The 26,948-nt window shown below is 39.6% G+C and overlaps 1 protein-coding gene across 12 annotated transcripts in view; it reads right to left on the bottom strand.

Annotated features, from left to right (window-relative positions):
• Positions 1–24,636, bottom strand: part of SEMA6D (semaphorin 6D) — a 568,415-nt gene extending 543,779 nt beyond the window's left edge. For 9 of the 12 annotated variants that reach the window (XM_072738455.1, XM_072738427.1, XM_072738431.1 and 6 more), the window contains exon 1: positions 24,505–24,636. The gene's annotated coding sequence lies outside the window, so the exon portion shown is untranslated. The remainder of the gene's footprint in view (positions 1–24,504) is intronic. The other 3 variants (XM_072738428.1, XM_072738429.1, XM_072738463.1) reach the window with 2 other exon arrangements.
• Positions 24,637–26,948: the final 2,312 nt, after the last annotated feature.

Genomic DNA, 26,948 nt, shown 5'->3' with positions numbered 1-26,948 from the left:
GGACATCTATCACAAGCAGACTTGTTACCTCATTTTCCTTACCCCAGTCCCCTTTTTCAAACAAAGGAGTGTAGTACATTTTCTTTCTTCCAGGACAAAAAAACTAACATTCACAACTGGAACAAAACCTGCCAGCCATTCCACTTTAAGGGCCTGATGGACCCTTGTCAATTACTCCTTTGGCCCAATGAATCAAGTATGAGTAATAATTTCAATTTTTTTCCCTTTTTATACTAAAAGACTAAGGATTGAAAGCCTCTTAGAAACTTAAGTGTCAGTTAAGCCCTGGGTCATCTGGTGGCTCAGTGGGTTAAGCATCTGCCTTCCACTGAGGTTAGGATCCCAAGGTCCTGGGATGGAGCCGGGAATGGCCTCTGGCTCCCTGCTCAGCAGGGAGTCTGCTTCTCCCTCTCCCTCTGCCATGCCCAACTCCCACCTTGCTCATGCTTTCTTTTGCTTGCTCTCAAATAAATAAATAAAATACTTAAAAAAAAAAAAAAAAGAAAGTTAACCCTTGTTTGTTTGGCATATGAACGTTGGTGGGGACCTGAATAGGTAATATGAACCAAGAAATAATATGGGCTTAAGATTTCTTCCTCACATTCAACATTTGCATAAATTCTTAAATGAAATATTCAGAAAATGTATACCATTCCTGAGATTTTTGAACTGAAAGAATAGGATGTGTTATAGTGTAGTGGGGGATAAATATGTAGTTTTCAAATTTGCTATTTTTGATGTGTCTTCAGGTAAGTAACTTTTCCCTACAGAACCTTAGATAGAAGTGGCTCAGTGGTTGAGCATCTGCTTTTGGCTCAGGTCATGATCCTGGAGTCCTGGTATGGAGTCCTGCATCAGGCTCCCCACAGGGAGCCTGCTTCTCCCCCTGCCTATTTCTCTGTGTGTGTGTGTGTGTGTGTCTCATGAATAAATAAATAAAATCTAAAAAAAAAAAAAAGAACCTTAGATAGAAAACTAGCTTGCTATATGGTTAACACTTATTTAAAAGCCCAAACTGGTAATACTCTTATTGCATTTGCAAAAGTACAGATAACTTTTGAAAAACACGGGTTTGAACTGTGTATGGGTCTACTTATATTCTAATTTTTTTCAATAAATACAATATAGTACAGTACAGTAAATGTATTTTCTCTTCCCTATGATTTGCTTTATAATATTTTCTCTTCTCTTGCTTACTTTACTATAAGAATACAGTACATAATAATATACAAAATGTGTGTTAATTGACTGTTTATGTTATTAGTAAAGCTTCCAGTCAATAGTAGCCTATTAGTAAAGTTTCAAGGAGTCAAAAGTTATACACAAATTTTTATGGCCCAGGAGATCAGTGACCCTAAAACCCACTTGTCCAAGAGTCAACTATATATCCATGGAACACTCACCCATGGGTTCATGATCAAAACATTTTGGAAGCATTTTGTACTATACCTTCCTTTTTTTTTTTTTTTTTATGTTCAATATTTTAATATTCTTGTCTCCCAAATATGTTTAATGACTTTAAAAAGGGAAAACAAGCTGATTAAAGTGCATTGTATTGGATTGTTCTGTTTCTTTAGGTTTTTTTGTTTTTTTTTTGTTTGTTTGTTTTTTGTTTTTAATTAATTTTTATTGGTGTTCAATTTACCAACATACAGAAAAACTATACCTTCCTAATGGTAATTCACAGTGTACATTTACATATTCCAGACTCCTGAGTAGTCAAACAAATAAGCAAGTTTAAATTTTTTTTACATATTTTTAAAAGATTTTATTTATTTATGAGAGACAGAGAGAGGCAGAGACATAGGCAGAGGGAGAAGCAGGCTCCCTGTGTGGAGCCTGATGCAGGACTCGATCCCAGAACCCTGGGATCACAACCTGAGCTGAAGGCAGATGCTCAATCACTGAGCCAACCAGGTGTCCCTGTTTTACGTATTATTTCTCAATCTTTTTTATCATGGAAATATTTTCCTCATGTACTTATTCATATTTCATTTAACTAATATTCCATATAGAGGATACTTTGGATAACACTAGATAACCCTACCTGTTTAGAATAACAGAATGGTTGTGAGCAAGCAACCACAGAAGACAGTGAGTATCTCAATGAAAAAAAGGATAAAAAGGAAAGATCCACATGCTAGGTCAATGCCCTATTAGGATTCTCAAATTGGGCCAACTAGACTACATATTAATGGATATTCTTGCCTTATTGTGACTCAGATTTGGACAAGAGGCAGAGTGAGACAAACCACTGGGGGAAATAGGGATGCACTTTAGACATCCCGGAGGTCAACTCAATCTCATTTGCAAATGACAATAATAATCCCAGAAATACTGCATAATATATTCAAGACTATTCTGGTGGTCAGGAGCAGCCCTGGTATGAAAACTCATTTTGTTTTTTGGGGTTTTTTTTAAAATATTTTATTTATTTATTCATGAGAATACACAGAGAGGAGAGAGAGAGGGGCAGAGACACAGGCAGAGGGAGAAGCAGGCTTCACGCAGGGAGCCCGCCGTGGGACTCGATCCCGGGTCTCCAGGATCACACCCTGGGCTGCAGGCGGGGCTAAACCGCTGAGCCACCCGGGCTGTCCGAGAACCCATTTTGAATGTGATGCCAAAATACTTCTCTTCCAGAGAAGAATGCTATAGCTAGGTGAACACATTAATGCTTTCCTAAGAGCCCACATCAACTTCTGTCCAGTGATGAGTTGAAAGATGATTAATTAGCTTAAATATAATTGAACACTATTATTTGGGGGCCCATATAAATCTATGCTGAGAAAAGAACTGAAGACACTTAAATATTTTCCAATATTTGGGATCCCTGGGTGGCTCAGAGGTTTAGCCCCTGCCTTCGGCCTAGGGTGTGATACTGGAGTCCCGGGACTGAATCCCACATCAGGCTCCCTACGTGGAGCCTGCTTCTCCCTCTCCCTCTGCCTATGTCTCTCTCTCTCTCCCTCTCTCTGTGTCTCTTATGAATAAATAAATAAAATCTTTAAATTTTTTTTCAATATTTCCTCCATGCTGTATAATTTCTATGGATCCTATGATCTTTGAACTGAAGAAACAGAAAGCAATGGAATGCATAACAGTGCAGTATAGTGATGAGTGTAGTGGCTAGATATCACTCATCTACTGAGCACAGAAAACACAAAACCTATAAGCCTCTATAGAACCACAAGTTAAAAATAACCTGGTCTATGATATATAATGGGTTTAAGGGGTCTCATGTACCAGTAGTTTTGTTTTATTTACCCTGGGGGCTTAAATAGAGGCTAACTCCTACCCCTCATCTGCATTTTTCTAAGACTCTATGCATAAACTTCCTTATGATAATGATAATTATAATAATAATGAGGAGGACTAGTAAGAGTAATAACAATTACTGGATGTTTTCTATATCTCCTATACTGTTCTGAATGTTTTAAATATGTTTACTCATTTAGTCCCTATAATAATGCCCTGTAGCAGGTTAAAATTATTTTTCTCATTCGCAAAATGTGGAAACTAAAAGACCAGCTAGCATTCTAAACTTGCCCCAAATCTCATAGTTCTAAGTAGCAGAGATGGGATTTAAACCCAGGTAATCTGATTCCACAGGTGACAGTCTTTAATCATTATCTTTAATCATTTAATTATATATTGCTCATCTATGTCTGCTGGTGGTCATTTACTTCATTCATTTCCACAATCACTACCTCTTGTGATTCCTCTGTCATTGATTTCTAAGCCTGGAGAAGTATCAGGATCATCTAGAGACAGCAGAATTCTCTCTTCAAGATACTCTGATCCATACTAGACTGAGTAATTTCAAAAAGCACAAGTTAATCTGGAGGCAGATTCAAGGACCCATGTTTGGAAGCCATTGATTTAGAACCCTTCTCTCTTGACCTTATATATCAAAGACACTGTCCAGGTTCACAGAAGCCAATAGAGGAGGAAGGACACAAAGCATAGCCAGATATATTGGTGAAATCAGCCTGTTAATCAGCCTGAAGTCTTTGCATCTTCTTCTCACACTATTAAATCCTTGAGGACAAGAACATAGCATTGCTCAGATTTGACCTTCTATGAGTGAGACTAGTGCTTGATTCATAGTAGATGCTCAGTTAATACTTAATGCCTAGGTTTCTGGGTGAATCTTTTTTTTTTTTTTTTTTTTTTGGTTTCCGGGTGAATCTTATTGAAAAAAATGACAGTAAAATAATGGTTTTCCAAAACACTAAGTTTTCTGACTAGTTATCACCTATTGGTCTGATTATAAAAGAGTCATTACTTTTCCCACAACATTGTAAATGGGACATAGTAAGAGGGCTTATTCACTATATTGACACGAAGGAAGAAATGGGAGCAAAGGAGGAAACCATGTTTAAATCGTGCCTGGTTAGACAAACTACACATCAATGTAGAGATCTATATTCATTTCACCACATTCATTAAATCAAATGAGTATAGCTTTTTAAAAATTCTTTCAAGGTTGGCTTCATAGGACCCTCAAATGAATTTACCCACTCATCCCCCCTTCACTGCTGCCTAATTGGCCCACCACAGGCTAATAGTCAAACAATCTTCAGCAACGATATATCTTTTTTGAAGTCTTTTCCTAGAGCCCCCTTTAAGGATAGCAGTAGGTTTTCCCTTGAAGCTATTTTTTCTCTCTTATTTGTTGTTGGTTTTTGGGGTTTTTTTTTTTCAAGCATTTTGGAGAGGGTTTTTTGCTGCTTGTGTCTGAAGCAAATCAGGAACAATCATTTGTTCTTTGTGGATTTTTGGAAGCTACCCCAGTGGGAGCAGCTTGCTGTGACCAGGATTTCTGCCTGCGATGGTGGGGAGGGGGGCCACAGGAAGGCTGCTGAGGCAGAGAAGAATGCTATAGCTAGGTGAACACATTAATGCTATAGAGCTGAGAAGCATAACTTCTGATCTCAGGAAGATGCAACCAATGAGTATATGCAGACAAGACTACCTGAGAGTTACACATTTATCTCTGTAAAATTGTATACAAAGTAGCAATTACTGGATGAGGTGGAAACACCTGTTTCCTTAGACACAGGAATGTCATACAGATATGATACTACAGGTAGAGAAAAGTCTTCATGGGCTCTGAAGTTGAAAGGAAGCTGACAGCTCATTTTAGGATGATAGGGAAAGCATTCTAGATGAGGGGTGGCTGGAAAAGATCTCAGCTCACTCAGAACATGTACATTTTGATCCTGGCTCTGCCATTAACTGGCATGGTAGCCCTGTCTAAATCACTTCATCTCTTTGCCAGAGTTCCCTCACCTGTAAAATCAGCAGCTCCAACTGCTGGCCAAGAGTTCCTTTATAGTGTAATGTGCTGCTTCCAAATTAACAAAGATACACACGCACATTTGTATCTTTTGACTTTTTACCACCAGGTAAAAAGCTTTTGACTTTTTATCTTAAATTGACTTTCTGGGAAAACATACTGTAAGAGAAAATTAATGTGTTTTAGGGATTTATGTTTTAAAACAACCTTCAAAATATATAGCCAGAGACACATTTAACCCAGTCATCTATTCCAAAATTTCAGGACAGTGATGTTAAGAACAACTGATGATGAATCTCAGGCCCTATAAAGACACTGAATTATCAGATAAAAAGGCAACACAAGATATATTTATGACAAAAGAAAATGGGATAATTTTTAGAAATATATTGAAAGGTAATATAAATGTTTTTTAAATGCAAAATCACTTATCATATCATCCTGACACAACTACTCTTATTTATCCATATCATCTATACATACATACTATATTTATATTATGACAATGATACACATAGTATTTTACATTTCACTATTTTCACAAATCTGTCTCATAAATATAACTTGGTGTTTCTACATAATTATCATTTAAATGGCTTCATAGTATTAAACTCTGTTAATGTACCATAATCTATTAAATCATTATTTTACTAGACTTTTATTTTGTCCCCAACTCTTTGCTATTAATATTGATTATAATAATTTTTTTTATATTCAGTATGCTTTGTTCCTGTTCAAATGTTTCCATAAAAGAAGAATTTCTCAGGCGATGCATATGAATATATTTGTGGCTTTTGCTACAGATGGTCATGTTACTAAAGGGATTATCAACTGGTAATTCCACTAGCAAGGAATGAGCACATCATATTTACCAAACCTCATCATCTCTGATGATGATCATTTTTATTATGTAATATTTTATGCATTTCAAAACTGGCAGAGTGACAATGATATATGTATGACAGAGAGTCCTCAATAAATATTTTTACACTTCTCATAAAAACTCTGGACTTATGTTGGAGATTCATGTATTCATTCATTCATTCATCCTAATTGATTTATTCAGTCATCCATTCAAAAATCTTTTACTGGGCACAACTATGTAATGTTAATATGCTAGACACTGGCTATTCAAAGTTATACCCTCCCTTGATGGGGGGTACCTGAGTGGCACATTCAGTTAAGTATTAGACTCTTGGTTTTGGCTTAGGGTCGTGAGATCAAGCTCTGTGTGAGGCTTTGCACTCAGTGTTCAATCTGCTTAAGTTTCTCTCTTCCTCTCCCCCTGTCCCTCCCCTGCCATGTGCACACTTTCTCTTTCTCTGTCTCTCTCTCAAATAAATAAATAAATCTTTAAAGTTATACCTTCCCTTGACAGTTGGGTTTCTCAAAAAGAGAAATCTATGTGAGGACATATGTGGTCACTTCTTTAATCACCGCATGTTCCAGGATGTGAAGACAAAAATATAGGTCAGCTAAGTATTAATTTTGATGTTCTCCGTCTCCCTCTTACATGGCTTTCTCTTCTTCTCTGTTCCTGCTACACTATCCAAAACACAGTAAGTGCTTAATAAATTGTGATTTTTAAAAAAGATTTATTTGTTCATGAGAGACACACAGAGAGAGAGGCAGAGACACAGGCAGAGGGAGAAGCAGGCTCCTTGCAGGGAGCCTGATGTGGGACTCAATCCCAGGACCGGGGATCACGGCCTGAGCTGAAGGCAGATGCTCAACCGCTGAGCCCACACAGGCATCCCTAAACTGTGATTTTTATGACTCTTTCTCCCTCATCCCCAAAGATGTATGTATGCATGTATATATATATATATATATATACACACATATGTTTATGTTATTCCAACAAATTTAACTATTCTCCAACATGAATCCTCCCTCAAGAGCCATCATTGAGTGCTTAAAATATGTCATGCACTATAGTAAATGATTCACATATTTTATTTTATTTTTACAGAATCTGCTTTATAGCCTCATACATTCAAGAAATTATGTAGTTTGACCAAGTTCTTCCATCCTCCAAACCAGCTACTCCAGCCACCAAACTTCTGGTGAGCTTAAATAATATCTATATTATTAAACCAACCCTTCTGATGTGACTCTTAAAGGAAAATTAAAAAAAAAAAAAGACCAAAGTCAGGGATACAGGAAATATTATTAATGTGTCTTTTCTATTTACTCCATTCCCCCCTCCCTTGGCTTGAAAGCATTATTATTCTTTCTTAGATAAATTAGTGCCTATGAATTTCATAAATAAGCTTGTACAACAGACCTATTCAGACATTTGGTAGAGATTTCTGTAATACATGCCATTCATCCTTAATGGTTTTTATTTTGAAATTCTCTTTGTAAAGTGCAGCGTAGTTCATTTTGCTTCGTGAAACACTTGTGTAAGTATTGTTCTCTACAAACAAAGCAGCATAATGTAGAAACAAATTATTTAGAAGTAAATTAAAAGGACTGAGCATTCTAAAATGCAAATCACACAGCTTTCTACTAAACAGATAAGCCAAGGCAGAAGATGATTTTTCTTGTCTCAACAGACTACCTTGAGTACAGCTTCCATATTGCCTCCTGTATCCTCCCTCTCTTCTCCCTCTCCCTTGAAACACACCCAGAGAAACCATGCAGCTCTAATGAAAGAAGATACCATTAAGTCATCATATTGTTCTGGCAATATTTTTCAAAACAATCAAGAATTAGAATGCTGCCCCAAACTCTCCTGGTTTCTATGCACTACAAAATAATTCTTGATTGTACAAATGTGTAAGATGTATCCCCATAATGTCTATAGGGCAGTCAAAAAAAAAAAAAAAAACACCCTGCCATGCTTTTTAAATTTAGCCTGAAAATGTCAGCACAAGTAGAACAGTAAAATGAATGCATTGTATTCTAATACCAGGTTGAAACTTTTGATGACTCAACTCTGGAACTTTTGATTTGGTGGAAATAGTGTATAATGAGTTTTTCTTCATTTTAACCACTCACTAGAATAAAATAGTTAACAATACTTAACATTGACTGAGATGAGAAGAACTATAAATTAAAAGTAGGACTTTGGATTTCCTTCAGGCATGTTTTATGCTTTTTAGTAAACATTTTATTTCTAACAGATAGCTGAATTTTATAAAACATAATATCCCAACCAGAGAAGGATTGCCAATTCTACCATGAATATGTATCACTTAACGTTGGTTGGTTGGCTGGTTTTTGTTTCCCACCCTTCTTTATTCGTAAGACACTTTGCAGAGATGCAGTTGGTCTTCCCAACAAATTGATAAAGTAAGTACATCAGATATTCACATGGTGAGGAAGCAGAGAAACTGGATTAAAGCTTGGGTCTTCTGCGAGCATGTGGGTGGCACAATTGTATGAGCAACCAACTCAGGGTCATGGCTTTAGGGTCTTGAGATCAAGCCCCATGTCAATGTGGAATCTCCTTGTCTTTCTCTTTCCCTCCCCCTTTGTTCCTTCTGCTCACTCACTCCCATTCTCTAAAATAAATTAATACATCTTAAAAAAAAAAAAAAAAAAAAAAAAACTTAGGTCCTCTGATTCATCTCACTGATTTTTACCTTAACCTCTGGCAACTTAAGCACAGAGATAATCTTCCACATGCTCCTTCCTTGAGGAATCTTGCTTTCAAGTTTACTGAACACTTTGCTCTGCTTCAGAAGGCCAGGAAACATGATGAAGAGTGTAGTCTCTGAGGTTGGCTTCAGTCCCACCCTCAACAAGCTGAAGGTTGAGCACACTATTTGAAACTCTCAATGACCCAGTTTTCTTATCTGTCAAATAGTATCAATTATATGAACCTTCATAATGAGCATGAAATGAGATTAATATATGGAACTACCTAACCTAACAGAGTGCAAGGCATATAGCATTAATTTAATAAATGTCAACTACTTTTATTAGATATCTCAGCTTACACATTCGAGAAAATACTCTAGAATAAATTTTCTGTGTTACTTCTGTGAAGGCATGAGAGATACCTCATTTAGCTTATGAAATTCTTTTGGAAAAAATATTTGAGGAATGTTTTACCAGGGCAAAGTTCAGTGTGGGAAAATACATTTTTAATTCCTTTGCAATGAGATTTTTACCTTGAAATGACATAATTTTCTTGAAGGAACTGCTAAAATGTCACGCATGCACACTTAGATATTTACATGTTCATTCTAAAACATTTTACAAATAAAACAGGAATGCTGGCATTCTCTGTCCTTTTGGGTAAGGCACATATATATGCACTCATCCTCAGATAGAGCTGTCAGTGGCTTAAGCTTCGCCTTGTTTACTTTAAAACCTAATCTGCACCAAGATTGCCCAGCAAACACCTTGCTGGAAAGATACTTTTAATTCACTGGAATAGTGGAGTTCTTCAGGTGAGGTGATTCATGGCTGGTGATGAGAGCAGCTGAAACAACCTGTTTTCATAGATTTCTTCCTCACTTTATTATAAACCTCATTAGTCAATAGGCCCATTGAACTATCCTAACAGCTTTAGTACCTCAAATATTTTTGTGGGAGAGTTAGGAATAAAGAGACAGAAACAAATAAACAAACAATTGGACTTGCAGATGGAAACTTTCAATGGTCTTAAAAGGCCAAGTACCTACCATAGGTGCTTAGGTACACAGGCAAAACCAAAAAAGGGAAAATGCCTAAGAGGTTAGAGTTCTTCTTTTCCACCTCTCCCTTTTACCTGTTTAAAGTCTTCAGAGTGAGGCTTCTAGAGAAAGTTCCTTTCCAGGAAGGGACTTCACACTACACCCAACAAAACCTCGTTACCTGGAGGCCAAAACATATTGACATATATAGCTGCCCTCTCTCCTGTCACCATATATTGTTGTTATCGTTTGCTACCAAAATGTCATAAAAATATTGGTGCCAATGAAGTGGAATTAAAAATCTGGGTCTAGATTTAGAAAAAAAAAGTTTGAATATTGGCTCTCTTGTGTATTAATTTATGAATTCTTTTCACCCTCCCCCAAATGAAAGAAAAAAAATTACCTCATCAAAGTGTGAGGAAGAATGCAGGTCCCTGTGTTGTGTACCTACAGTGTTAAAAGTTCCCCTTGGAATTATGCAACAGGAATTTATTTCAGAGATGAAAACGATGGGATCCAAAGCACTGCTGTTTTCAATTATTTCACTGTCTTAAATCACTATCTGTAGGGAACAACATGATCTTAGCCACAATGGGATCCACATTTTTAAAAAGGGAGAACAGCATAGAGGTTAAGAGACAAAACCAAAGAAATGGGTTGATTACTAGGTTTGGAAATAGACCCACTCAGATGTATGCAGTTAGAGGAAGGAAACATAGAAAAGACAATGGGCTGATGGTACCACCTCTGGATTAGACTTGGAAAAGTCTAGTGTAAGCGAGACACTTAAAGAAGGAGGCAATGCAAAGCAATGTGTGACTCCCTATAGATTTCTGAACACATATGAGAAGCAAGAGGAATGAACCAAAGGAATCAGAGGTCAGCTTGGGCCATAGTTCCAAAATTATTGCTGCCATAGAGGAATCAGCAAGCATATGTAGGAGGTAGGAGGAGATTTATTCACCCTATTCTGAGATGTGAAAAGAACATATAGTTTCTTTATTTGTCTCAGATGATTCTTCTTTAAACTGCACATTTGGACTTCCTAATTCACAATATTTTTTTTTTTTCTAGTTTGAGCAGTCTCCTTTAAATACTGGGTCTATTCAAAGTTAAGTCACTAGTAGGACTATTTATTTCATCATGTTCTGGAGGATATAGTCTTTTTATCATACATGTTCTGTCTTTTCACATTTCTTCCTTTTCTCTCATTCTTTCCTGAGATAATTTGTAGACTGACCATGGGTTCACCACAGTGAATAGAAGGAGCTTCAATCCATGCCAATTAACTTCAGATGCTCTCACGTCCCAGAATTAGAGAAGTTGGACTAGTCTGCTCTCTATGTGGAGAGCCGGAAGTAAATTCAAAATATTTAGCAATGAGTATACCATAGCATGAACCAATCAAAACAGATGCCCAGTTGATAAAAATATCAGAAGAGATACTGACTATAAACACATGATATAAGCATGCCATTGCAGACCTGCTAAATATAAGCCCTGTGCGTGACTACTGAAATTTGAATGTCCCACCTAGGCTTTTGGAAGAACCTGCAGGTACCCCTCATTGGTGTCCACTGCACAAGCTTTTCTCCTGTCAAGGGTCAGGATCTTAAAAACCCGCCACCTCATTCCCTAATTCCAAAACTGTTTTTCTTGACATAATTATATAGGGCCAGAGGAGCAGGTTTTCCATTTTCTCAGTCTCATCTTGAGTTTGCTCTACCCCTTGAAATGCGCTAAACCTCTCTGATCTATTCTACCATTCTTGTTTCTTGACTTGTTGAGAGTTAATGGATTTGATTTACTAACAGCTAATGGATTTAGAAAATCCCTTTTCCTCAACAATACCTGATTTTCAAGAACATTATTGTGCTAAAGCAGTCAAGAAGTTAAGCTTTGAAATGCAAAGCTGATCACTGAACCTCCTATTTAATGTAGTAACCACATTCTGTCCTTTTGCAGGGCAATGGCCTCTTGACTTAGCAAGGCAAAGATTTAAATATATACAAAAATTGTTCCTTTACAAGTATGAATTAAATATTGACAGTAAAAATTATAATCAATTTTAAAAATTAGGAAAATATAGGAAATATTAATTGTTAGAACACTGTAATTTATATCTTAAGCAGTATATTAATTAAAGGTAGCATGGGAAATCCAGATCCATATATCAAGAGATCAAATCAAGACATTTTTGATAAATTGCCCAAAGCAGCCAAAGAAATAGAAATTGGTAGTCTGGGAAAAGCCCTTCAGTGAGTCATGGATCATCAAGCAGGATTTTAGGCTATGCTGGGATTTTTTTTTCCCCACTAATTTTGTTGTTAGAGTTAGATCAGAGGCCATGAAAAAGACCACTGTGGATTTATCTCAATTAATTTCCCAATCCTACTCCCTACTTGCAATCCCTAACCTAAGTCTTCACCACAAAAAGATACTATTGCAAGCCTCAACCTCTGAGGTAAATATAACAAAGCAAAGGAAGACAGAATAGCAGTCTATAGGACACCTGCAATCTAATTCAAATGTAGAATTTAAGGAGCCATCCTATTCATCCTTCTGATTTTCTACCCTATTCCAAAAATTTAAGAGAGAGAATTTACTGCCTGCTAAAACTTAAAAGTGTCAGCACATGGAGAACCAGTTAAGTTTGACTCTCTAAGTATCTAGAAGATGACTTCCCACACAAAATACAAGTGTAAATCATCATGGTCTACCATGACAGAAGTTTCTGTGATGGAGAGTAAAATCTCACAGGTTTGGGGGAAGAACAATTGTTCTCAAAAACACCAAAGCGATATTAAAGAATTCACTGCAGAAGGTCTGAATCACTGCCTACATCCAACCATCAGAGGTATGTAAATCCAAACACAGAAAGGTGGAGGTTCAGATTCTCCATCTGAATGCATAGATGAACAAACATTTTCTGAATCTTTAAGTGATTTTTTTCCTGAGCAGTGCTAAGATCTACTGGTATATGCTATCCTATTCAAGATACCGTTTTCTAGCGTTTAGAATCTGGCATTTTTCCCAGTTACTAAAATTCTAATGAAAAGAAGCAGTCACACAAACCCAACCTGACAAGCTTAAGATCTTTTGTTGGTTGTCTTCTATAATTGCTATTACTTGTATATTTAGAATAAATGGACGCTGTACCTCTGTGTCAGTCACTCATTCTTACATGTTTCACATTCTCTTGAATTATGTGCAACTTTAGAAATTCCCAATCATCTTACCTTTAAACACCTCAGCTTACAATATAAAAGGACTAAAGCTTATTTAAATGAAGACATTTTACATGGCTTTGCCTGCACTCTTTCAAAATACTCAGTCAATTAACATAAGCTACCTTCCAGAGGATTTGCTTTAAGTCAGGTGGAAAGGAATATTATTTCAGAACTAAAGAAAGAAAAAAGAACATGGAATGAACAGCAAACCAAACATCTGAAAAAGCATTAAGACTGTTCAATTTCCCATACTTTAAAGACGGTGGTGTGGTCTTTTTTTCCCCCTTTAAAACGTTCTGCCAAAGATTGCGTTTTGGGCACAACAAAAAGGCCTCGAGGAGGTCTCCGAAGGGATATAATGTCCAAAATGTTTCAGTCCCTTCTATCAGACGCTCAGGAAGTCTCTCTGCAGCCTCCAAAATATTGCAGGCTCAATTACCCTCGGGGTGCAGTGAGCGGGCAGCACCATTAATCATTCCCTGGGCACTAAATGCCCTGGGAACAATCCTGAGTCCTGTAGCATTAAGGATGTCCAGGGACTGAGCTGGTCTCTGACAGCTGGGCCATGCTGCCACCTGGAGGTCAGCAAAAAACACAGCTCCTCAGATGCCAGGCTTTTCCCTCCAGTTTAGAGGGGCTTCAAGGTGTGGGCTGTGCTGAATATTCTCTCCTTTCTGAGCATTTAACCCTGTACTTACTCCTCCTCCAAAATGTGGGGACTTTGCTCTTCATCGTGCAGTGGCTTGTGGAGCAAGTGAGGCCTACAGCAGTGGGTGAGGGCCGGCAGTCCGACAGTCCTTGCCCTTCATGCCTTCCTTCGTCCATACTCTCACTGACCTTGGAGCCCCATCTTTGGATGCACCTTTTCTCTTGTTCACCCACCCATTAACAGCAACACTGGGTATCTCGTGTTCTGTTCTAGAGACATCATACCCATGCTCCTCTGGGTGAAGAGGGAGAAAAAAAAATAGAGGGTCGCGGCCCAGGGTTCACACTGGGTGAGCACCAGCCATTGTGGGACAAGCAGAAGGGATCCCTAAATCTGTCAGGGATGTTAGGAATGTACCTGACAGGAGGGACTCTTCAGAGGCATCATGGAAGGAACAAGGGTGTGCTTTAGAAATTTGATGAGCCAATGGTCAAATCATATCTACAACTACAAATCATGCAACCTTTCCAATTTTTATTTTCCTGACCTGGAAAGTTTTTCATAATAACACCTATTATATAATGGTATTATAAATGGTATTTCAGAGGCGGTAGAAATTATATGTGTCAAAAAGCTGGGATGGTGTATTAGCTCAACACCATACACTTGTGTTTAATTATAACAGCTCTAGCAAAGCAGGCTGCACTTCTCTGGGCAGAGAAGGGGGCAGGGAAGGGACAGTACACGCCATGTCAGACAGTGGGAGAAGAGTGGCTTTAGGGTTCTCCATGTGGCGTGTGATCACTAGAAACACTTCTTTTCAGTTTCACCTTTCTTTTCGGCTCTCTCTCTGTCTGTCTCTCCTCCTTTACCTTGTTCTTTGTTGCTGTTGTTGTTTTTCCACATTGTCCCCACTCAACATTGAAAGGAAAGTGAGAATGCTGCTTGTTGGGGGTTTGGGGGGGCTCAATCGGTTAAGCATCTGCCTTTAGCTCAGGTCCTGAGATTGAGCCCCACATCTGGCTCCCTGCTCAGCAGGAAGTCTGCTTCTCCTTTCACCTTGGCCACTCCCCCCTGCTGCTTGTGTTATCTCTCTCTCTCTCTCTCTCTCTCTCTCTCTCTATCTCTCTCAAATAAAATTAAAAAAAAAAAAAGAGGAAGAAGAATGCTGCTTGTTTCCAGAATATTAAACAAGTCTTTAAGGTTTCAGCTAATTCATGATAAAAATGTTTGTTTGGAGAAGTAGGCACCTGGAAAAGCTTTTTTTCATCAGATTTCCTTTAAGAACTCAGTAGAGAGCCTGGTAAGTGGTACAGCTATTCTGATAAAACGCTAGGACTACTTTGTCCCTACAGAATGCACTAGGTAAGTTTGAGTGAGCTGTAGTGACACCTCCTGGTAAGAGAAAGGGAACATCGCTTGATAGAAAACTCCATGCCTTTACAATATTAGGATCAAAAGCAATACATGAGAACATTTTTTTTTCACATGCAGGGTTTTCCTGTCTAAAAAAAAAAAAAGTTTGCAAAGATGGATACACATTCATATATACACATACTCAGGTTTCACTAGCTTCCATTTAAAAAACCAGCTAAATCCAAAGAAGAAAAATATTGTTTTTATTTCAGGACACCAAATAACTAATTTGACTTCTTAAAAAATCTTTCATCCACTTTTTTTGGCATTGTATGTAAGAACCACATACAACATTCTCTAAAGCTAAGAAGTAAGATGCTAGGGAAGTTTCTGTATGTATTATTTTTAACGTAGGTTTTTATGAAATGCTGATCTGATACTTCCTCTTGAATGCCTCAACTATCAACTCTCTGAAACCCCACCCCCAAGCCCACTCTGTATCCCAACACTGCAGTTCCACTTAGGCCATCCCGGGACTGAAATATCTTCAGGTCTAGAGTTTTCCCAGCCCACCCTATCGCTCACCTCTCCACTCTCAAGCTCTCTACCTCTTTCAAAATGCATTTGTGTTTTGACAAGTGTATTTAGGGCCCTGTGTACCAGAGCCAAAATAATAAGTGTTAATAATTTAACCTTTTGTATCTCCTTAGTGACATATAGCCTTTGCAAATATGAAGTTAGCCCTTCTATGCAATTCCTTGATTACAAGAGTTAGAATCTCAGCCATCTATCCATCCAACCATCCATCCATTCAATATTTTTTCACTTGCCTAGTACTACATGCCAGACCATCTGCTAGATATTGGGGCAGACAAATGTAACCATGACAGACATTATCTTTGTTTTAGAAAATTTAAATTGTTGTGGTCAAATGGGGCGGGGGTAGTTAACAAACAAACAAAAAGTTCAAGTTGTGATAGGGCCTATTATGGAAACAGTAAGGTATAGAGACTGAAAAAAGAATAGCAGGTATCCCTTAGATAAGTAGAAGTCAGGACAGGGCTCTAAGAAGAGAGGTTGTGGATGGAAGACTTGTAGGACATAAAGCAACTATATGGACAGTTTGCTAAGAGAGTTCCAGGAAGAGGAAACAGCGTGTACAAAGGCCCTGTGATAGAATGGAGTTGGTATTTTCACGGAAATAGTGAAGAAACAAAGTGGCAAGAGATGATGTTGATGTAGGTGATCATAAGGGTTTAATTCAAAGTGCAATGAGAAGTCCTTGAATGGTTTTAAAGAAGAAAAGGTATAATCTAATTTGGGTCTTGACAAATAGGTAATAATACATGATAGTACTTATTTTATGCCACTCATAAAAAAATTATCCCCATAATTATTCCCAATTTTATCAGTGGGAAAATGGGAGTAAAGAGAAATCAAGTAACTTGCTCCCTGGTCTCACTGCCAATAAGCAGTGCTGAGATTTAAAATCGGGCCACCCATCCATGGGGTCCATGCTTCAAATACTATGCAATGTAGCCTCTCTTATCATCATCTCTGCTAGAGCAAAAGTGGGAATAACCTGCTAGAAGCTGAGGCAATGATCCAGGCTGACATTATGGTGTCTCACTCCAGAAAAATAGCAGTAGAGATGGTAAAAATTTAATGGATTCATGATATATTTTAGCAGTAAATTCTATATGTCTTGGTGGATTGAATGTGGCAGGCAAGGGGAATGTCTGGTAGGGACAGATATTTCAAGAACAATTGAATCACACGGCAGAAATGGCTTTTACTATTATTCCTTCAGTGTACATTTTCTATGCTACCAGCATCTTCCCATCAAGAAGTTTTCTCTTGGAATGCCTGAGTGGCTCACTGGTTTAGAGTCTGCCTTTGGCTCAGGTCATGGTCCCAAGGTCCTGGGATTGAGGACTATCCCTCTGCCTATGTCTCTGCCTCTCTCTATCTGTATCTTTCATGAATAAATATATAAAATCTAAAAAAAAAAAAAAAAAAAAAAAAAAAAGTTTTTTTCTTTCAGGCTAATATATTCAAAGGATTTGCTAAAGAGCACACATTTCATCTCAATATTCATTGGAACAACCTTTTAATGTGGTTCATTAACTTTTCTGGTCGTTTCTACATACATATACAAAATTGTATGATGTACTATGTACAGTTTAGGATTTTTTCTTTTACACTACATCATTTACTTTTACCTTGCCAATAGTTATTTTTTGAAAGGATTAGTTTTAAATAATGCTTAACATTCTATTCTAAAAATGTGCTATACTTCATTGTTTTATTCACTCTTTGGGCAGCTGTGTTGCTTCTATTTTTCTCTATTCCAGGTAACATACTTTATATTCTTTCTTTGACTGCAACCCTGATTATCTCCCAATGCTAAACAACTAAAAATGTAAGTTTTAGGTCTCATGGAATATTTTTATTCCCTAACAAATTACATGTACGTATTTCTAACTTGTAGTCCACTAAAATATAACAATTGATCAGTGCTGTAGGAGAGAATCTGCAAGAAGGCAGATTATGTGGGAGCAAATACTAGTAGGTGGATAAATGTGGCAGTGAGTATCTGTAAAAATTATTTTTTGATTGAGTCACTTATATCAGTGAATAATAGGAAGCAAGGCAGTCATCTGAGAGTGAAGGTGTAGAAAGATATACAGACTGTTTAAGGAGAGAAGGCAAAGTAGATATAGTCTAAGAGAGGGAATGGAATAAACTAACACAATAAGAGTATCTCATAACTTCAAGAACCCATTAACCATTAATGCATATGTACCTCATACACAGTCCATTGAATAAGTCCTTATTCAAGGACTCAATAAGTCCTTATGAGTCCAATAAGGATTTATTCAATGGTAGTGTAATTTTCCTAGTCAGGGAGTAAATTTCCTGATACCATCAAGTCGCCTTGATCTCTCTCTCCCTTTGCCCTCCCCCCACCGGCATGTTCCTCCCCGCCCCCCCAAAAAAAAACAGATAAATAAATCTTTAAGTAAACCTTTAGGCAAAGATAGGCATTTTACCAATTTGGTAGGGAAAATAGGACATTTCCAATTGAGTATTGCATGAAGAAAATATCAAAAGGTTAATAAATTGTAAACTCCTCTAATATGCCATATCTTTGTAGGCAGAAATTTGCAGCATATCTCTTTGCTTCCTGGTACCATGTACAAAATACATACTGAACAAAAATGTGGAGAATAAATGAAGTATTTACCTTTTCCTTTTTTATTTGGTTATTCTTCCTTTAGGCAGATATAGACATGGCATAAAGAAAGGAAAGGCCAAATTCTGACCTAATACCATAGTATAAAAATCGCAGTTACATTATAATTCTCTCACTGCATTCTAGAGACACTTCAATAGCCATTAGAGAATAGAATAGGATTTCAACTCAGATCTTTAGAGGCAGCTATTCTTAAAAATTAATTCACTTGATAAATGTTCAAGTTTCTTCCTCACTTTTTTCTATGTGAACATTTATCCTATGTGCTTTGAATGGATGTTACCAAATCTCTGAGTTCAAATTCATAGCCCCAAGAGTTATTCATACCTCAACAAGCTGGTGAGGAATACTTAACTGGTCTCCAAATCTCCGAGGGATAATTTGAAGACAAGTTCTCTATCCAAATGTTATTAATTACATATTTAGCACCTTAGGTAGCTTATTTCTGAGAGGCTTTAGAGATCAAAAGAGATATGAAAAAAAGTGAAGAGAATCAAAGCTAAAACATCAATTTGAATTGAGCTGCACAATGAGAATTTACTCCAGTACTTTGTAGCAATGTAATCTATAAATAACCCTCTGAGGTTCACTTGCCAATTAAGAATCATCACATGGCATGCACCTTAGATGTCAGGAGCTAATTTGCATGTCTGTGAAACATTAATTTGATGAAAATTTTAAAGCTTTATGCACTACTTATATCATAATTGGAAGCACAGTAAGTGTACCAATATACAGATTTTCATTGTATCCAATGTGCTTCTTAAAAGGCCACCTTTAAATGATTAGTATTTATCATTGTCTGTTGGAGAGTTTGCTTCAGTTCAGGACAACATATCTGTGTTTTAGACTTTAAATTATTTTTAACATTAACCAAAATGGAGATGTCTGGGAAAAGATGGGAGACAGAGAAGATGAGAATCAGATTTATACCTAGAGGTAGCTGGTCAGATTTAGAAGTTTAATTCAGAGTCTGTGGCCTTAGCCATAAACATGTCACCCCGGGTCAATAATTTAGTTCTAATTTTTTTTCAAGTTTTTACCTTTTTTCTCCTTGAGTCTTTCAACAGTTCAAAAAGAACAGTTTTGTGGGTGGTCCTTTCTAAAAGCTTAAAATGGTTGTTGATTCAAGCACAGAGGGAAACAACCAGTGGGCACTTACATTTAACTACTGTATTTAAGTAGAGTACTTAGAAAAAAATATTGTATTTACATGGCCAGAAATTTCATAAACTGACAGCTTGGTGGAGTGAGCCTGCTTTCAGAATTGCCATACTTGTCAGTCAGGTCCAGCCACTGGCTGACTAGGTAGCAAGCAGAAAAGCCAATTAGAGACCAGGGAAGAGGGGAAGAGAGAAAGAGAAGAGAAATATTTGAAAATCTCCACTACCAAAGAATCACAATGATCTTTCCAACAATTATTTCCACTCTCGAGTCTTCAGGCTATTTGGAGATTAGTACACCCAGAGGGGAATTCTTTCTAATGAAAAGATTTGGTTACTTTCCTTTACCGGTTGTTACTATTAATAGTGTTTTTCCAGAAAGTGGAAGCTAAACTTCATTAAAGATGAGGTCTGGATTTTTCATTTAATGCAACAGATATGCAAATATATGTTGACTCATTATTACCTAATTTGTTATGTGTGTATGAATGACTTCTCTATCCTGCCAGAATATAAGTATCTTTAAATCAGAAGTCATGCCTAACTTGGGCTAGGGTCCTCAGCATTTGCAATATTAGACCTTAATAACTACTTTCAGATTTGATTGTATTTCCAAACACCTACTCATATTCTTTTTGATCGTCTGTCTCCCCACACGATAAAAAAATACATTTCCACAAAATACACAGATAAGTGGAATAAGATAAAGTCACTGAGAAATATAACACACACATACATACATTACAGAGCTTTAGATGATCAATAAATTACTCAGATTGGCTCTGAGCCTTCTTTTGGCCAAAGCAAAAGAGAAAATGTGATCAGTTAAGAAATACACATTATTCCTGAGATTAAAAATAATTTATCATTAAAAGCTATATATAAAAAGTACACACAATTTCCATTGTTCTGTATCTTCATTTCATAAATGTCTACATTTTATCACTCAATTATGTTAATCATTAATTTAAAGAAAATCTAAACAAATATTGGCTACTAACTAAAAAAAATCTAATTCAATACTTCTTCATAGTAGTTTATGGGAAGGAAAACTAAATTTAAGATTTAAATGCACTTATTTGAATCACTTAACCAATTTGTTCATGGTTGCATCCAGTTATGAAAATTGAGTGTCAAATTTCATCTTCCTCATTAATCATTTACCAAGTTCTAAACTTGTAAGAGGAAACTGAACCTTTTTAAATAAAATGTCTCCAAAATAAACGTTGACAATTTTTATTTTTATGTAAATAGAACAGCATTCCCTCCCCTCCAGCCTTCCTCACACACCTCACACCTGGTACCAAAGGGGGAAAAAAAAAAGTATAAGAAAACAATGGGTAGTTTTCATTACTTAGGACAAAGAAAAATTAATGGAATTAAAGTCATTTTTCAAACCTAACAAAGCAACGCACTATGATACTCTATTACTTTGCCTTATGATACGAGAAGATAGTGCCTGAATTATTCAAATGTATATTAATGTGCCACACAGCTTGGACTTTTTTAAAGGTCAAAGAAGTATTCCTCAATGAATTTATTCAGTGAAACCTGCCCTTCTCTTCCTGTGTTAAGCTCTGACTCTTTCCAGGTTTAATAAAAGTTGTTCTCTCTCTCTGCACTCTTCCCCACACTAATCCCCGCATTTTCAACAGGAAGTTCCTTACAATGTTGAAGATATTTACACATAAATTTATGACATAGGATAAAAATAACAGAAGATTCAGAGTCAACAGAGTATTATTTTAAAAGGAAATCAATTGTGAAGAAGAGGATCAACATAAACTCAGCGACAGTCTGAATGATAGTATATAGTACAAATAATTCTCTATTTGGGGGTCCTGAGAAATTTCAGCAAGTGGTTGTGGAGTAATGAATGTTTGTAATTCATTAGCTACTATTTTAAAATGCAAAGCACACCATGACATCAATGATGTTCTTTTTAATCTCAGCAAACAGGCTATTACAATTAAAGCACTTTCAAAAAGACAGTATATTTGAATATAGATTTTGATAAGATTTCAATATTTTAATAACAATAATTCAATAACATTTCATAATTCTATAGAAAGAAGGAAATGTGTTGTAAGATTGGCTCAAAAATATATGTTTATATACACCAACCTTCTGTGCATATTTAGTAAGAGCTAGCATTTCTATCCTGAAAATGTCTTTTCCTTGGTATCCTTTAGTAAGGTTTCAGCATATCTTTAAAAAAATAATCACTGTTTACTTAAAAAAATGTATTTTTCCCAAGTAGAGAAAATAATAGATTTTAAAGTGCTTGATTTTCTTTTCGCACTTTCCATCTTCCTTCAGCTCCTAGACAACAAAACAATGGTTCTTTCTTCATGTGGAAGAGTAAACTCAATAAACACAAATGGCTAGGGGGCCTCACAGCAGTGAAATTATGGCTTCACAAGGACTTTTTTTTTTCTTTTTGAAAAAACACATTTAAAAGGACCTTTTTCAACATACTTTAAAGTCATGCATATTTCAATGATGTAATTAAATTGGCAACACTAAACATTGCTGATTGATAAATGAGGCCAAAATAATTAAGTTCTGTTTTTTGTACAATCAAGATTTAGTACAACAATCAATCTGGGTAAGAATTTGGAGTCAGGAGATTTCAGAAGATGAACAAGCAACTAGATAAAACTGGTCATGTGGGAAGGTGATTAAATGAGTCTACAGTTTATGCATAGCTGTGGATACCTTCCATGCCTTAATCTTCATTAGAACCTGATTGATTCATTGTTCATGTGGTCTCATACTAAACTGGACATGGTGTGCAAGTAGACAAACAAAAGAACAGCTGAGAAGATAATCCTATGCACTCAATGAGCGCAACTGATCTTGAAAATGTAAAAATACTAATAGGTTGAAAATACAGAAGTTTTTTTCAAAGCCAAAAAAAAAAAAAAAAAAGAAAAAGAAAAAGAAACCAACTAAGAGGCTCAAATGCTGCCACGGAAAAGATTAAGGAATAAACGTTAAGAGTCGTAAGAGTGTGTGTGGGGTGACACAATTTACTTCCACGTGTATATTTATGGAACTGAGTACGTTGGATGTCTACTCAGGTTTCCAATTTTATTTGTCTTCTACCTAAGTCTCTTCTCCTTCCTTAGGGTAAATCACACGGTTTTCCATACCCTATTAACAACACCCGCACTCTGCATGGTCTTCCCTGTGGAATCTGACTATGGGCAGAAAGAGGTGTTCATGTTATTTCTCTTGGGGGCTGGAACTCCAGGCTTCAGCACACTGATGCACTTAGCAGGTGCATCAGGCCAGTCAGAGTAAAATAGAGCCAGGGCAGTTGGGTGTGTTAGCAGCTACTGGGATTTACAACGAGCTACAAAGATAATATATCAATATATGTACATACACATAAATTAAAAAAAAAAAGACAAAACCTTCTTGTCAAGAGCTTACTCCGATTAGTAGCCAAGGACTTTAGAGAAAGAAGGAATATCCTTCGCAGGAAAACGCACCTTCCTTTGTAGTGGGCTACAGAATAAGCATGAACAGGTGATACCGCTGTAATTCAGAAAAATGGGAAAACTCAGGAGTGTCCTACTCCCCAACAAGAGGGGCAAACACTAGCTGCGTTTTGGCATCTTCAACTGCGGATCAGCCTCACCGTCCCTCTCTGGGTCCCTCTCTGGGTCCCTCTCTGGGTCCCTCTCTGGCTCCGGGGGCACACGTCCGCCTCCATGAATGTCTGCACGCGGCCAGGGGGGCAGAGCAGTGCCCGCGAGCACACTAGTGCTTGCCCGTTTGGAGAGTGGAAATTGCACTTTGCTTGTAAAAACGGATCCGCCCCCCCCCCACCGCACACACACACACACACACACACACACCCGAGCCATGCAATTCAACTAGCTGAAAGCACACAGAGAATTAAAGACACATTCAAAACCAGAGGGGGAGGGGGCGAGGGGATAAACCCCACCCAGGAACCTTTAAGAGAAACAGGTGCCAGCAGGAGACAGCAGCCACTTGCCACTAACACTTAAAACTCCATCTTCCTGACTCTGCAAACAATTTCTGGGGGGTGGGGGGTGGGGGTGGGGGTGGGGGTGGGGGGTCCGCGCCCCGTTTCCGAGGGCTTGATTCCCCGGGTTGTCCCCCGCGAACTGGAGTCGGATCTAAGTTTCGCGCTCGGGAGCGGGGTTCGCGGTCGGCTGCTACCGCCCTCCCCGCGCCCCGAGAAGTCCGTGTCCACACCGGGGAAGCCCCGCGGCTCGCCCCCCGCAGCCGTCACTTCGGTCCAGGGCCCGGGGACCAGGGTCTGCGTCGCCCGCCGGGCCCCAGGCACGGTCGCGGCGAACAATGAGCCCGAGGAGGGACCCACCCAGCGAACGCCCGCGCCGCAGCCCGAGGGCCACGGGGAGGCACGTCGTTGCCCGCACCGGGCGAGCCCCGCTCCCGGAGCCCACCCGGTAGGACGCCGCGTCTGAAACAGAAAACCCGAAGAGGGGGCGGCGCGGCGGGCCGGGGCCCCTGTAACCAGCCCCCGGGGGGGCACTCACTTAAGCCCGAGTCCGCGGCTTCCCCACACCCCGGGGCATTCGGGGTGGCGGCAAGAGGTGGGGCCAGGAGCCATAAAGTGGCTTCCGCCCCCTCCCCCCGGCCTGGCACGGCTCTGGGATCGGGCAAGACACAAAAGACGGGCGGGAGCAGTGCCACCAACTCCGCGGCCGCCCGCAGCTGCGCTGCGCGGGCGAGCGCGGCGGGGCCTCGGCCCGGGTCCCCGCGCCGGCCCGGGCGCGCCCGCAGGCTCGGAGCATCCCTGCGCCGCCGCTGCCCGGGCGCTCGGCGCGCCCCCCCCCCCCCCCCCCGCCCCCCGGAGCTTGGAGCTCCGCAGAGAAAGACGCTGAGGGTGCAGAGACGGGGAGAAAAGGCGACACTTACTTGGCGGCCGGGGACTCCCGCTCCGGACTCGGCAGGTGGCGGCCCCGCGGCCCGGCGGAAGGCGCTGGCGCGGCCCCGAGCGAGCCCACTTGGGCGAGCGCGCAAACTCCCCTGGCCCCGCGCCGCGCCCCCGGCTGCCCGCGCCCCCGGCTGCCCGCGCCCCCGGCTGCCCGCGCCCCCGGCTGCCCGCGCCCCCGGCTGCCGCCCCGGTCCCGGAGCCGCCTCTGCCCTGGGCTCCCGGGCGGCTGCTCCGCCACAGACCACGCCCTGTCACCCCGCCAGCCCTGCACTCCTTCCCCGCCGACACTTCCACCGGTTACTCCGCCGTCTGCGTCCTCCCACCCCCTCAGCCCACGTGCTCCTGCCGCTCCCTCGGCTCCAAACTTCCCCTGCCCGAGCGCCCCCCCCCCCCCCGAGCCTCCGAAAACCCGGGGTCTCCGCGGAGGCAGGGTCGGGGTGGCGCGCAGCTGACCGACCACGGGGTCGCCCCCCCGCCCCCGCCCCCGCCGCTTGAGGGAGCAGAACCCGTTATTTTGATCCCCTTAGTGAGATGCTTTAGGCACCGGGTATCACCTATAGGGGTGTGTGTTATCGATATGTCACATATCGCTCTTAATAGAAGTGTCACTCGGTAACCATCCAGCAGCTGGCTACCCATTGACCTTTGGGGTTTGCTCTATCAGCCCAGCTTTCTTCATATGCAAAGGAAAAAAAAAAAAAAAAACTCAGCAAAATTCCAGAAAACCAGCTTTTGCCCAATCCAGTTTTTTTTTTAAATGCCCGTTTCTATTGACAGCCCATCTCCCCCTTTTTTGCTGTTGTTATAGGATGATCCTGATATTCACTTTTTCCCTGTTCCTGCAGACAAAATTAGAGATCCCTTTCTCAGGGACCCCCCTCCGCGCTCTGTTCATTCTCCGCCCATGGTATTATTCTCCCCGTGTGACCGCCTTCACTACTGGTCCCTAAGTTTCTCCAGGCGGAACTTTGTCATGCTCTAACTTTATCAGCAGCTTCTAATGTACTCCCCAGGAAATACTATATATGCTTATATACTAAAAAAAAAACACAAAAAAAACAAAACAAAAAAAAAAACCAAAAAACTGTTCAAGGAATGAGCGCCCTTTAAATGTGATGCCAACGTTGGTGGTTTTCTATCCCGTTTAAAGGACTGAAACCTTCAATCACATGCTTGTCTGCAACTCAACTAATAGGTCATGTTGAAAACTAAAACCTTTTTACATTTGGCTGGGTGATCTCTCATACATTCTTTAATGTAACCCTTAAAACAAGTCCTCTTTGGAGGTGTTACTCACTCCAACTTGCTGAGTATCACAGAGTTCAAGGCTCCTAAGCAGCAGAGCTGGGTTCCTCATTTCTCCAGCCTAGCGCGAGCTGCGTGGGGTTGGCATTCTTATCACACTACCACCCTGCTCTGACTGCCCAATGCCACATGCTAAAGCGACCTACTAGCTCCATGCAAGAGCCTGCTCCACCAGCCTTCTCCAAGTACCATTTTTCCCTTCCTTTGTTCTCTCCTGTGACTCTTGAGCCTCCTAAGTCAGAGCTCTAAAAACAAACAAGCAAAAAACAGCAAAAACAGAAATTTCCCCAAACTCAGACCTCTTATAAGCACTTATTGTCTTAACTCTTACACTTAAAGAGATAAGTTGTTTTATATATATCTTGCCTCAGCTGTCCTGTGTCTTACGCAGGGATTTATTTCTTTGGTTCCTCAATTGAAATAAAGAACAGATAACATTGTTAGAAACATCATCTAACAGTCAGCCATTAGTCTGAGCGCTTTGTACATGTGATTAGCTCATTTAATCCTCAACAACTTTAAAAACTAGAGACTATTTTATAAATGGGAAACAGACACAGAGGAGGAGGGGCCACCCAGCCAGTAATTAGCTGAACAGGGGTTAGATGTCTGCCCCAGACGCTGTTCTCTCTCCACCTTCAGTGATGCCTTGTACCTAAGAGATGCTAACAAATACTTCTAAATAATACATATTTATTCCTTTACAGGAAATAGGCAGAACTCCAGGTTATCGAGGACATGTGATTGGCCCTAATACCACCAGAACTGCTTTCTTTGGTGGTGTCATAGACTCTGCCTCTGACATATATTTGAAATATGAGAGGAACACAACCCAGGCTCAAGGCTTCAGGTGTGTGTGAGACATCACCAAGACTTCAAGGTTGAATTCCAGGGCTTTCCTCATAGTCAGTGAAAGACATCCCCAGCTAAATTGACTGCTGGCTAAGCCCACCCAGATGAATTTGTGTTCTTTTAGGGATCCTGCTCTGTGTAAGTCACACCCCCCCCCATGCCCCCGTCCCTGTGGCAGGCTGAATAATGGTTCCCAAAAGACATCCTTGTATTAATCGCTGAATCCTGCCAGTATTCTTTATGTGGCAAAAAAATGGACTTTGCTGAT

Source organism: Vulpes vulpes, chromosome 15, assembly GCF_048418805.1.
Source record: "Vulpes vulpes isolate BD-2025 chromosome 15, VulVul3, whole genome shotgun sequence".
Taxonomy (NCBI): Eukaryota; Metazoa; Chordata; class Mammalia; order Carnivora; family Canidae; genus Vulpes; species Vulpes vulpes.
The sequence above is the reverse complement of the archived record's forward strand: the minus strand, read 5'-3'. Positions and strand labels throughout refer to the sequence as shown.